Source organism: Mauremys mutica, chromosome 17, assembly GCF_020497125.1.
Source record: "Mauremys mutica isolate MM-2020 ecotype Southern chromosome 17, ASM2049712v1, whole genome shotgun sequence".
NCBI classification, from domain to species: domain Eukaryota; kingdom Metazoa; phylum Chordata; order Testudines; family Geoemydidae; genus Mauremys; species Mauremys mutica.
Window position 1 is genome coordinate 5,798,696 of NC_059088.1, and position 12,843 is coordinate 5,811,538.

A 12,843-nucleotide genomic window follows, 5' to 3' on the forward strand; every position below is an offset into this window, starting at 1 on the left:
CTGCCGGGCCCGCCCCGCGCCCGCTACCCGGAGGAGCTGCAGGGCCCGTCCCGCGCGCGCTACCCGGAGGAGCTGCCAGGCCCGTCCCGCGCGCGCTACCCGGAGGAGCCGCCAGACCCGCCCCGCGCCCGCTACCCGGAGGAGCCGCCTGGCCCGCCCCGCGCTCGCTACCTGGAGGAGCCGCCAGACCCGCCCCGCGCTCGCTACCCGGAGGAGCCGCCGGGCCCGCCCCGCGCCCGCTACCCGGAGGAGCCGCCAGACCCGCCCCGCGCCCGCTACCCGGAGGAGCCGCCAGACCCGCCCCGCGCCCGCTACCCGGAGGAGCCGCCGGGCCAGCCCCGCGCTCGCTACCAGGAGGAGCGGCCGGGCCCGACCCGCGCGCGCTCCCCGGAGGAGCCGCCGGGCCCGCCCCGCGCCCGCTACCCGGAGGAGCCGCCGGGCCCATCCCGTGCCCGCTACCCGGAGGAGCTGCCGGGCCCGTCCCGCGCGCGCTACCCGGAGGAGCCGCCGGGCCCGCCCCACGCTCGCTACCCGGAGGAGCTGCCGGGCCCGCCCCGCGCCCGCTACCCGGAGGAGCTGCCGGGCCCGCCCCGCGCCCGCTACCCGGAGGAGCCGCCGGGCCCATCCCGTGCCCGCTACCCGGAGGAGCCGCCGGGCCCGTCCCGCGCGCGCTACCCGGAGGAGCTGCTGGGCCCGTCCCGCGCGCGCTACCCGGAGGAGCTGCCGGGCCCGTCCCGCGTGCGCTACCCGGAGGAGCCGCCTGACCCGCCCCGCGCCCGCTACCCGGAGGAGCCGCCGGGCCTGCCCCGCGCTCGCTACCTGGAGGAGCCGCCAGACCCGCCCCGCACCCGCTACCCAGAGGAACCGCCGGGCCTGCCCCGCGCTCGCTACCCAGAGGAGCCGCCGGGCCCGCCCCGCGCCCGCTACCCGGAGGAGCAGCCGGACCCCCCCCGCGCCCGCTACCCGGAGGAGCCGCCGGTCCAGCCCCGCGCACGCTACCGGGAGGATCGGCCGGGCCCATCCCGTGCCCGCTACCCGGAGGAGCCGCCGGGCCCGCCCCGCGCGCGCTACCCGGAGGAGCCGCCGGGCCCGTCCCGCGCGCGCTACCCGGAGGAGCTGCCGGGCCCGTCCCGCGCGCGCTACCCGGAGGAGCCGCCAGACCCGCCCCGCGCCCGCTACCCGGAGGAGCCGCCGGGCCTGCCCCGCGCTCGCTACCTGGAGGAGCCGCCGGGCCCATCCCGCGCCCGCTACCCGGAGGAGCCGCCGGGCCTGCCCCGCGCCCGCTACCCCGAGGAGCCGCCAGACCCGCCCCGCACCCGCTACCCAGAGGAACCGCCGGGCCTGCCCCACGCTCGCTACCCAGAGGAGCCGCCGGGCCCATCCCGCGCCCGCTACCCGGAGGAGCTGCCGGGCCCGCCCCACGCTCACTACCCGGAGGAGCCGCCAGACCCGCCCCGCGCCCGCTACCCGGAGGAGCCGCCGGGCCTGCCCCGCGCCCGCTACCCAGAGGAGCCGCCAGACCCGCCCCGCACCCGCTACCCAGAGGAACCGCCGGGCCTGCCCCGCGCTCGCTACCCAGAGGAGCCGCCGGGCCCGCCCCGCGCCCGCTACCCGGAGGAGCTGCCGGGCCCGCCCCGCGCCCGCTACCCGGAGGAGCCGCCGGGCCCGCCCCACGCTCACTACCCGGAGGAGCCGCCAGACCCGCCCCGCGCCCGCTACCCGGAGGAGCCGCCGGGCCTGCCCCGCGCCCGCTACCCAGAGGAGCCGCCAGACCCGCCCCGCACCCGCTACCCAGAGGAACCGCCGGGCCTGCCCCGCGCTCGCTACCCAGAGGAGCCGCCGGGCCCGCCCCGCGCCCGCTACCCGGAGGAGCTGCCGGGCCCGCCCCACGCTCGCTACCCGGAGGAGCTGCCGGGCCCACCCCGCGCTCACTACCCGGAGGAGCCGCCGGACCCGCCCCGCGCTCGCTACCCAGAGGAGCCGCCGGGCCCATCCCGCGCCCGCTACCCGGAGGAGCTGCCGGGCCCGCCCCACGCTCGCTACCCGGAGGAGCCGCCGGGCCCACCCCACGCTCACTACCCGGAGGAGCCGCCGGGCCCACCCCGCGCCCGCTACCCAGAGTAGCTGCCAGACCTGCCCCAAACTCGCTACCCAGAGGAGCTGCCGGGCCCGCCGCCCGCTACCGGAGGAGCCACTGGACCCGCCCCGCGCCCGCTACCCGGAGGAGCCGCCGGACCCGCCTCGCGTTCACTACCCGGAGGAGCCGGGGCCCACCCCGTGCCCGCTACCCGGAGGAGCCGCCGGGGACCGCCCCGCGCCCGCTACCCAGAGGAGCCGCCGGGCCTGCCCCATGCTCGCTACCCGGAGGAGCTGCCGGGCCTGCCCCGCGCCCGCTACCCGGAGGAGCCGCCGGGCCTGCCCCATGCTCGCTACCTGGAGGAGCTGCCGGGCCTGCCCCACGCTCGCTACCTGGAGGAGCTGCCGGGCCTGCCCTGCACTCGCTACCCGGAGGAGCCGCCGGGCCTGCTGCCCGCTACCCGGAGGAGCCGCCGGGCCCGCCCCGCACTCGCTACCCAGAGGAGCTGCCGGGCCTGCCGATCGACCACTGCCCCGAAGAGCCCCTGGTGCTGGACCCCCCCAGAGGACAACACCCTGACCCAGGTACTAACTGAGGGGGAGAGGGGAAGTAGCCCGGGGCAGCTGACCCCAGTCTGGCTGCAGCACTGCCAGAGCCCACGTCGGTGTGTTGCGGTCCGGATCCCCACTGACGCAGCAGCGGCTCTTCTGCCGCTGCCAGGGCCCCGGGCTGGGACGCAGTGGAGTGGGAGGGCCTGCGTCCCCCCTGCCACCCCACTCACGGGTGCCCATCTCCCCCTCTCCCTGGCCTTTGGAGGCTTGGGCCTATTGTTACTGCTCAGCCCTGAGGGCCTGAGCCCCTGACTCATTGTTGCCCCACCCCAACCCAGGGCCTGGGCTTATGGTGCTTATTCCAGTTACCGCAAGGGCTGCACGGAAAGACTCCCACGGCCGGACTAATTCCCCAAACCTCAGCAGTGGGCAGTGAGCCGGTGCGGCTCCCCCGCCCCGGAGAGGGCTGAGCCCCGGCCAGCACCTCTGCAGTCACCATCTGGTCATTTTGCGCTAAGTCGCTAGAACGCCATTTTAAAATTGGTCAAAGATGACCCCTCGCTAGGGCGATGGAAGGAAAACACGCAGGGATAGCTGCAGCCAACAGAGCAGGGGTCTTGTGATCGGGTTCGCCCACCTCACAAAGCCTCAGTTCTTGCCATCCAGCCCTGTTGCTCCATGTTGCCTGGGATTGTCTTTGGAAAACAGGCCGGCGGAAAATTGTGAGGGCAGGGTGTGGTCGCTGCAATTGAGCACCGAGTCTATAAAGACCCTGTGACGGAAACAGTTGTTGCTTTTGCTTATAAGAACATAAGAACAGCCAGACTGGGTCAGACCAAAGGTCCATCAAGCCCAGTGTCCTGTCTGCTGACAGTGGCCAGTGCCAGGTGCCCAAAGGAAATGAACAGGCAGGTTATCATCCAGTGATCCATCCCCTGTCACCCATTCCCAGCTTCTGGCAAACAGAGGCGAGGGACAGCATCCCTGCTCAGCCTGGCTAATAGCCATTGATGGACCTATCTTGCATGAATCTATCTAGCTCCCTTTTGAACCCTGTTATACTATTGGCCTTCACAACACCCTCCGGCGGCTTCCCAGAGTGACATCCAACTGCCTGAAAATAGACTCCATGGGGTAATTCACCAGGCCCAGCTCAGCCCCCTGGTGAGTTCGGTTCCGTCTCCTTTCACAATCTCGCAACAAAGCTACAGCAGCGGGCTGTTTAATATAATCAATGCCATTCCCTGCTATAAAAACATCCATGGGGGCAGACTCCGTAATGGCTGATAGAGGCGACACCTCAAAGTAGATGCTTTTCTCGATGCCGGTCTGCGTAGGGGCTATTTGGAATAAGTCTAGTTCGGATTTGAGGCACTCTTCAGACCCGCAGGGAACAGAAGCCATGTTGATTAAAATCTCTCTCTTTTACCAAGTGGAGAGCGTCTCCTCTTTTGCCCAGGCTTCCTCTTGTACTTTCGCTTATGGCTGGCCCTGCGCATCAAAGCCCTTCTTTTAAAGGGTTTCGGGGGACCTGTGCGTCGCGGGTATCACACATTTCTCTCTCTCTTCATCCTTTAATGTACATCAGCCCCGGTCTCCCCTGCACATCTGGATTCCCCACCTTCTCCAGAACATCACAGGAGACGTAGCCTACCATGTCTCTAGCTATGTTTTGAGCAGCGGATTTTGAGCAGCTGGGGTTTAATAATCTCTATCCCCCTCCTCAAAAGCAGTACAGCTTTTTGAAAGAGGCTACGGAATATTCCACCCACGCCAACCCCGTACATCACTGGGACCCCATGATATCCGGAAAGGGCGTATCCAGCCTGGCTTTATCATAGTTGCAGTAGATGGTGGGGTCCCCATAATTTATTAGGGTCACCATAGCAAAGTGAGACGCATCTGTTCTGGTCTGTCTTTATTTTGGGGGGATTGTGTTGATGTGATGTTTACTGACAGGCACGTAATGCGGTTTATCATAGGGGATGGTGACAAACTCGTTGTTCCTTTCTTGGATGGGGACACAGTGTAACAGGGGAATGGAAAAGTCCTCCACAAACCTTTTTCAAAAGCTCTTCCGGTCGCCTTTTCTAAAAGGGGCAACAACTGGGTTTTAAACTGTCTCTGTCAACTGTTTTCCATACTGTGGCAGGGTGGACTAGGTCTGGAGGCCCCTGCTGTCCTGTATCACCCTGCCCCAGAACAGAGCAGAGAGAAATCCTCCAGGCAGCCTAGAGTGGCTGCAGAGGAGCGGCCAATCAAAGGGGCTGATGAAGCGACCAATAAGGGGCCAGAAGGGCCAGATAAAAGGCAAGCCACAGAGCAGAGCCTTCAGTGTCTGAGTGAAACTCGATGAGGGAGGGCCGGGTGCCTGGCTGGCTAGACGAGCAGCAGGCCCCGGGCAGCTCACCAGGCAGAACCAAGCCCGGGGAAGGCTGCCAGAGACCGGCTGGCTGGATAGAGCAGCAGCAGGACCATGAAAAGGTCAGTACGGGCAGGCTGAGCCCAGGGGGCTGAGCCCAGGACCTGGCCGGACCTGAGGAGGGAACCGAGATGGGCCCCGCTGGTCTGGTTACAGACTGAGCCCAGGGAGGGCTGCTGAAAAGGTCACCAGCTGCTGGTACCGGCTGGGCCCCGGCTGGGTGGCTGAAGAAGGCAGTGCCGCGGGGAAGAAGCCTCTGAGCTACAGCCCCATAGCAGGGCCGTGATAAGAACTCGGGACTGTATATCCCGGAAGGGGGGGCAGCGTGTGCGGCTCGGCCGGAGACTGAGCTGCGAAGACCAGCCGAGAGAGCCAGCGGCCGGGGGCGCTTGCAAGAGGCAGCTGCCACCCTGCTGTAAGACTGAAAAAGAAAAGCAGGTCACACCTAACCGGGAGCAAGGGGGCCTGCCACGAGACTGTGATTGCAGGTATATTGGCCAGAGAAAAGAGAGCGCTCGCGAGAGGCTGACCCATTACACAGGCCTTCAGAGAATTTGAGGGGTTGACATCAGCGGGTCTGGTACGTAGAGTTCGGTCACCGCTCCGGCCGTCACTCTTTATAAACTCAGGGAACACATCGAGGGAGCGAACGGTTTGGTGGGATGCAAAATATCTCCACAGCCGAGATTTTTAAAGTTCTGTTAAATGGCTCCACAACCCCCGCTTTGACTTCATTATTAGTAACCAAAGGGGGCGCGCCATTAACGCCGCTTTAACAATCGGCCTGAAGGTTTGTTTAAAAATTCTTTCCTCCAAACTGTTTGTCATTTTTGAGGCACGTGAGCTTCGCTGAAAATAGCCTTAAAGGCCGTGGATACTTCACTGCCTGTCTTGTCTTTTAGGCCGAAAGCCCAGGCTTATTTAGACAGAATGTCTGTTGCTGTTAAGATGTACTTAAAATCACTCTCAGACTCCAGCGATCGGGTGGTTCCAGCCGAGACCCACACACTACGCCTATTCTAATTGTACGTTTCCCTGCTGGGACGCCCTAAGGGGGGCTGAAACCCCCTTGGTAGAGGGTGGTGAGGGGAGGTCTTAGAGGGGTCACACAGCCCCCTTTTAGGATGGTCACCCCACCCCGGAACCTGTCCTGATTGGTCAAATCTTCCCTCAGGGAGGTCCTATGGGCTGAAACCGACCCCACTTGGTAGAGGAGTTCTTAGGGGGGCACATGCCACCCTTTGCTTCCAGTCATGTGTCCATCTTGACCCCTGAAGTAATACCCCAGGGGGTGAGTCTTATGGTGACAAGTGGGTGGGGCCTGAGGGGGCAAAGGGCGGGTTCAGTGTTTGTACTACCTAGCTGTCCCCATACACCCCTCTGGCTAGTGTGGTTATATGTTCATAGAGTTTGGTTGCATGTGTGTGTTCCCGCTGTGTGCCGCCCCAGCCCAGTGCAGGCAGCGGGCACAGCAGACCTTGAGCAAACTGCCCAATGACCACATGATCCATGAAGGGACGAAGGCACCCGACCAAGTTTATTGTCAATGAAGCACGGTACCATCCTTGATATACTCCCTCTGAGAGACATCTTTATACCCCAGATATAGTCCAGCTTCTGTGAGCAGGTCCTGCCTCATACCAAGTAGAGGTGGAGAGCATACAGTGTGTGACTGTGGAATCAAAGGCTGTAGCACAATGCAAATGCACTGGGGGTTGAATGAAGCTTGTACTGGTGTAACGCTGACAGACCCCAGGCGTTGGTGGGCGGGATCAAACTGGGGAACCTCTGGAGCTTAGTGCATGAGCCTCTAGTGCATGAGCCAAAAGCCAACTGGCTGGTAGCCAAGGCTGTAAAGCAGATTCATTTGATCTCTCTAAGTGGTCTCAGTGCCACCACATGGGACAGAGCCCCACGCCCAGGAGGTGTGTGAGTTACACTGGCAACGTGTGTTCTGGCATTTCCTAACTTCCCAGTGCTTCCGTGTGCAACCTCCATGGCGTGCTTGGAATGTAGATTTTTAATGCAGATTACACACACACACACACACACGCAAATTCTTCCGTGGCTAATGCATCGGCCAGCGCCCCAGTCCCATGCAGACGGGCTCAGCAACGGGCAGCCTGCACACAACACCACACCGGGGGCTTTTATTTCGGATCCTGATTTATTCGGTGAATTTGCTAATACACAGAGAGATTCCAGCCAGCCGTGAGGCACCGGGACAGACACACCCATGCGCTGGGCAGACCCTTGGCTATGCAGCGGCCCCTTTGCGTCGCCCGGCAGTGTGGAGGGGCCTGGGAGGGGGTGCAGCTGGGACTTCGGCCTTTATTCACAGACACCAGGTGCTGCGTGGGCCGTGCCGGGTGGGGTCAGGAGAGCAGCTTCACCAGCAGCAGCCCAGTCAGGCCAGGCAGGTAGAGGGCGAAGGAGAATCTCCCCAGCGCCGGGCTGGCCCCACTGGGGGTTGTTTTGGGGTTGGTGCTTGTGGGAGGGGTCTTGGTGGTATTAGCGGGGTTGGTGCTTGTGGGAGGGGGATTGGTGGTACTACGGGGGGTGGTGCTTGTGGGAGGCGGGGTGGTGGGTATTTTACCCGCCGGATCAGAGGTCCCCCATAAAAAGACGTATCTGTAGCCTGCAGAAATCAGGGTGGTTTCAGGTTTAATGTCTTTTGTGGACGCAGTAGCGCAGCCTTTTCCAACAAAGGCTGAAATACCTGAACCTGAGGGAGACAATCAGCCTGTTATTAGGCGGGGGCAGCTCTGGTTCCTTCTCTGCCCTCGAACCTCTGTCTTCACCATCCAGCGGTTCCCACCTCTGCCTCCTGTTCCCACCCCCCGGTGCTCTCCCTGCTCTCGCAGTAACCGGCCACGGCAGGGCGGGCGTCTGGTCCCCTCCTGCCTCTCCCGCGCCCCTTTCTGCAGCTTCACAAGAGACTGAAGCTGGAGTTTGGAACCAGCTGATCTCCGGGGAAGGCTCCTTCCCCAGCGCCCGGCACCCCCGGGGAACACGCCCAGCTCTCACCGTCCCCGGCAGCCCCGACCACTCGGTTCAGTTATTTTATAAACACCCCAAAGCGCTGGGAGTCCTGGACACACACTGAGAACAGGAGCTTCCGCACTGAGCAATAGCTTAGCTCCACCTTAAACATACTGGGGGTGGTGTCTAGTGGTTAGAGCAGTGGGGCTGTGAGCCAGGACTCCTGGGTTCTCTCCCCAGCTCTGCATCATTGACATAACAACCCTTCCCATGGCAAGAGACCGTGTTGTCGTAACTCCAGGAGCAGGGCGGCATCACTGGGAGGGGGGAGCTGGTCTCGAAGAGAAAACTTCCCAATTCCTCTTTCCTTCCCCCCAGGCAAAAACCCCCTTGGCCACCACCACCTGCCCAAGTGCTCAGCACACACTCCAGGTTTCACTAGCTCTTTGGGGAGTTCCTGAGGCGTGAGATTCCCGGGGTATCTCTCGCACTGTCCCCAGCTGGCAGAATTTACCTTTCACTAGGTATCCAGTGAAATCCATGCAATAGGTCTCATTCCCAGTACAAGGGAATGTTTGAGTGTTGCAGACACTGAAGTTCTGAGTAAAGCAGGTTGGGCACTGCAGCCCGTTTGCGGTGGCATTCTCCTTGGGCACTGAGAACCGAGAGAGACAGAGAGACAGTCACAGGGTGGGTTAAACCTCGTTCAACCTGTAGGATGCGCCCACTGCCCTGCATTGCCCGAATCTGTGAAGGCCCCACCCCCAGCCCGACGGCATTTCTCCATCTGTCTGTGACCCAACTATCTGTGAACGCCGCAGCCGATCAGTTCCAGACCCCGGCGAGTTTGAAGGTGGAGCCTGACAGGTTCGGGGAGGTTTAGACAGGAGCCCATCCCGGCTGCTGCCCCCTCTCTCGCGTGCAGCCCTCGCCCGTCTGATTTCACAAGGGCCCCGACTGTTCCACCCCCTGGTTTCGGGACCCGCCAGCGACAGGCATTTCAGTGGCGACAGAAATGACATTCGAGTGAATGGACGTTGGAGGCAGTAAAGGGGAGAAATGGGAACAAATACAATTGTGCCGGGGCTTGTCCACATCAACCATTCGACTGTGGCAAGATGGGTCGGGGTGTAAGCATCTGCCAGGGTGTGAATCGACCCTGCGCCAGCCTGCCACGGCCTAGCTGGCCATGTGCTCCCTGCTGACGTCCGTGAACCGTTCGTTAATGTGCTTTAAGCTAGTCCAATTTCAAGCTGCTCGAACGAGCTGTTCAGGTGCATCAGCGGGGGGCACATGGAGACAGGGCCAGCTCTACCTTTTTTGCTGCCCCAAGCAAAAAAAAAAAAGAGTGTCTCCTCGCTGTAACACACACCCCTGTGAGCACCGCCGAGCCCTCCCCGAGCGCCGCACTGCGCCGCCCAAGCCCCCCCGAGCACCACGCCACCCAAGCCCCCCGCCCCCCCAGCACCGTGCCCCCCAAGTCCCCGCCCCCCCGAGCGCCGCACCACCGAAGCCCCCATCCCCCAAGCGCAGTGCCGCAGAAGCCCCCTGCCCCCCGCCCCTCCCGAGCGCCGCACCGCCGAAGCCCCCCGCCCCTCCCAAGCGCCGCACCACCAAAGCCCCCCATGCCACCACCACCCCGAGTGCCGCGCCGCCCAAGCCACCCCCACTCCTCCTGAGCGCCGTGCCGCCCAAGCCACTCCCACCCCTCCCGAGCTCCGCGCTGCCCAAGCTCCCCGCCCCTCCCGACCACCATGCCGCCCAAGCCCTCCGCGCCCCCGAGCTCAGCACCGCCAAAGCCCCCCGAGCACCGTGCCACCCCAGCCCTCTGCCCCCCCGAGCACCGCGCCGCCCAAGCCCCCCGAGCACCACGCCGCCCAAATCCCCGCCCCCGAGTGCCACGCTGCCCAAGTCCCTGCCCCTCCGAGTGCCGCGCCTCCCAAGTCCCCCGCCCCCCAGCACCGAACCGCCCAAGACCTGCCCCCCCACCCCGAAGCACCACCCGGCCGAAACAAAAACAAACAAAAAACCCTCCAGCGCCGCCCAGGCAAACCAAAAAAACCCAACACCCGAGCGCTGCCCCGCCCAAGGTGCCGCCCCAAGCACGTGATTGGTTGGCTGGTGCCTGGAGCCGGCGCTGCATGGAGAGCTAGATTCACACCCCAGCTCACCATCATCTAACTGTTCCTGTCGACAAGCCATTAAACGGGGACAGTAAAAACAGACCCATAACGTACCTCCAAGGACAGCCGAGTTACAGTGATCGGTGTCGTTGCACTGTGTGATGTTGATCCTGAAATACTTGTTGTTCCCAACAGTGAAGGAGATGGGGACTTTGATGTCACTTTTATAGCTACTTAGACATTGTTTGTAGAAGAACGGGGTCCTTGTCCCATCTTTGTTAAAGACAGAAAACCAAAATAGAAAACGAGAGACTCCAAGGGAAATCTCAAGTAACAGCAGGGAGGTTATTTTATCTCCATGATTGGCCCTGGGGTAACAGCTGCTGGGATCCGGTGACCAGTTTGGGGCCCACAATTCAAGGAATTAAAGAGGAACCTGGATCTAAACTCCACCCCAAATTGCATCAGCTAGCCTGTGGTTAAAGGGTTTTGTGGGTGGATAATAGGGTTACGGCTAAACCTCGGGTCACGGCCCACGTTACCTCTGCAGTGAAGCCAACCCCTGACTGGGGGGAAGTTTGAATATACCCATTTGTGACTGTGCTGGGAAAATTTCCTGAGTGTGGTCAGAGAGAGAGAGAGAGAGAGAGAGATGGGTGTATGGAGATTAGATAGATAGATTTGATTAGATAGATATGACAGAGCACGTTAAAGCTGATGCTGTGCTATGCATCCTTCTTACAGGGTAAATGGAAGGAGCCATTAAACCTCTTTAATTCAATGGAAGGATGAACAAACACGGGTCTGTAACTCAGGTTTTCATTTTCAAAGGGCAAACGTTGAGAAGTGAAGGGAACCAGTGAAATCCGCCGGCCTGAAGAGCTCAGGGAGCTGAACACGGTGAAGGTTTGGAATCTCTTTAAGTCAAGTGGGCAAAAATTGCCTTGAATTTGCACCCTAGGGGGAAAACGTGTAAGGCAGGGCTCCAGCCCTGAGCAGGGGACTAACCGCTTCAGACAGGACCCTGGGAGCAAAGCGACAGTCTACAAGGGATCTCAGCGCCAATCTCCTGTTTTTAACACAATTCAGAACGTGCATTTCCACCAAAGCAGCTCCGCTTGTTGCAGCGCAGCCGTCCATTGGGGAGCTGAAAACTTAGTGAAATCCTGGCCCCACTGAAGTGAATGGGAGATCTGCAATATGGGGCCAGGATTTCAAACCTCCGTGTCTTCCAGTCACTACATAAGACACAGTAACGTTGTCTGAGCATCGAGCACAGACTGAGTGTTCTGTGCCGGGTGAATGTGCTTTGTTGATGGACTGTTTGGGGTTGGCCTTAGCAATGAGGATGGTGACAGACTGCAGGATAGGATGTGCCTGGTTGGCAGCAATGTCACCTACCCAGTGTAATATCTTCTGCCACGGAGAGGCAGCCTCCAGTAGCCTTGTTGTCTTGGCAAGTTCCTACAGCCGTATCACAGGTCTCCGTTAGGCCAGCGCACACTTTGCATGTCAGGGTCGCAGCTGGAGGAAGAAGAAGTGTTTCCTTCTTACTGTTGTGCGTCCCTTAGCCTGAGTCTTCATAAGAACGACCAGACCGGGTCAGATCAAAGGTCCATCTAGCCCAGTCTCCTGTCTTCCGACAGTGGCCAATGCCAGGTGCCCCAGAGAGAATCAACAGGGAATCATCAAGTGACCCATCCCCTGTTGTCCATTCCCAACTCCTGGCAAACAGAGCTAGGGACACCATCCCTGCCTGTCCTGGCTATTACCCATTGATGGACCCATCCTCCATGAACTTATCTAGTTCTTTTTTTAACTCTGTTATAGTCTTGTCCTGCACAACGTCCTCTGGCAAGGAGTTCCACAGGTTTTATGCATTGTGTGAAGAAATACTTCCTTTTGTTTGTTTTAAACCTGCAGCCTATTAATTTAATTCAGTGACACCTAGTTCTTGTGTTATGAGAAGCAGTAAATAACACTTCCTTATTCACTTTCTACATGCCAGTCATGATTTTATAGACCTCTATCATATCACAGAATCAGAGAAGATTAGTGTTAGAAGAGACCTCAGGAGGTACCTAGTCCAACCCCCTGCTCAAAGCAGGACCAACACCCAACTAAATCATCCCAGCCAGGGCTTTGTCAAGCCGGGCCTTAAAAACCTCTAAGGAAGGAGATTCCACCCCCTCCCTAGGGAACCCATTCCAGTGGTTCACCACCCTCCTAGGGAAAGAGTGTTTCCTAATATCCAACCTAAACCTCCCCCACTGCAACTTGAGACCATTGCTCCTTGTTCTGTCATCTGGTAGCACTGAGAACAGCCGAGCTCCATCCTCTTTGGAACTCCCTTTCAGGTAGTTGAAAGCAGCTATCAAATCCCCCCTCATTCTTCTCTTCTGCAGACTAAACAATCCCAGTTCCCTCAGCCTCTCCTCAGAAGTCATGTGCTCCAGCCCCCTGATCATTTTTGTTGCCCTCTGCTGGACTCTCTCCAATTTGTCCACATCGTTTCTGTAGTGTGGGGCCCAAAACTGGATGTAATACTCCAGATGTGTCCTCACCAGCGCCGAATCGAGGGGAATAATCACTTCCCTCGATTTGCTAGCAATGCTCCTATCAATACAGCCCAATATGCCATTATCCTCACTTAGTCATCTTTTTTCCAAGCTGAAAATTCTGTTTTTA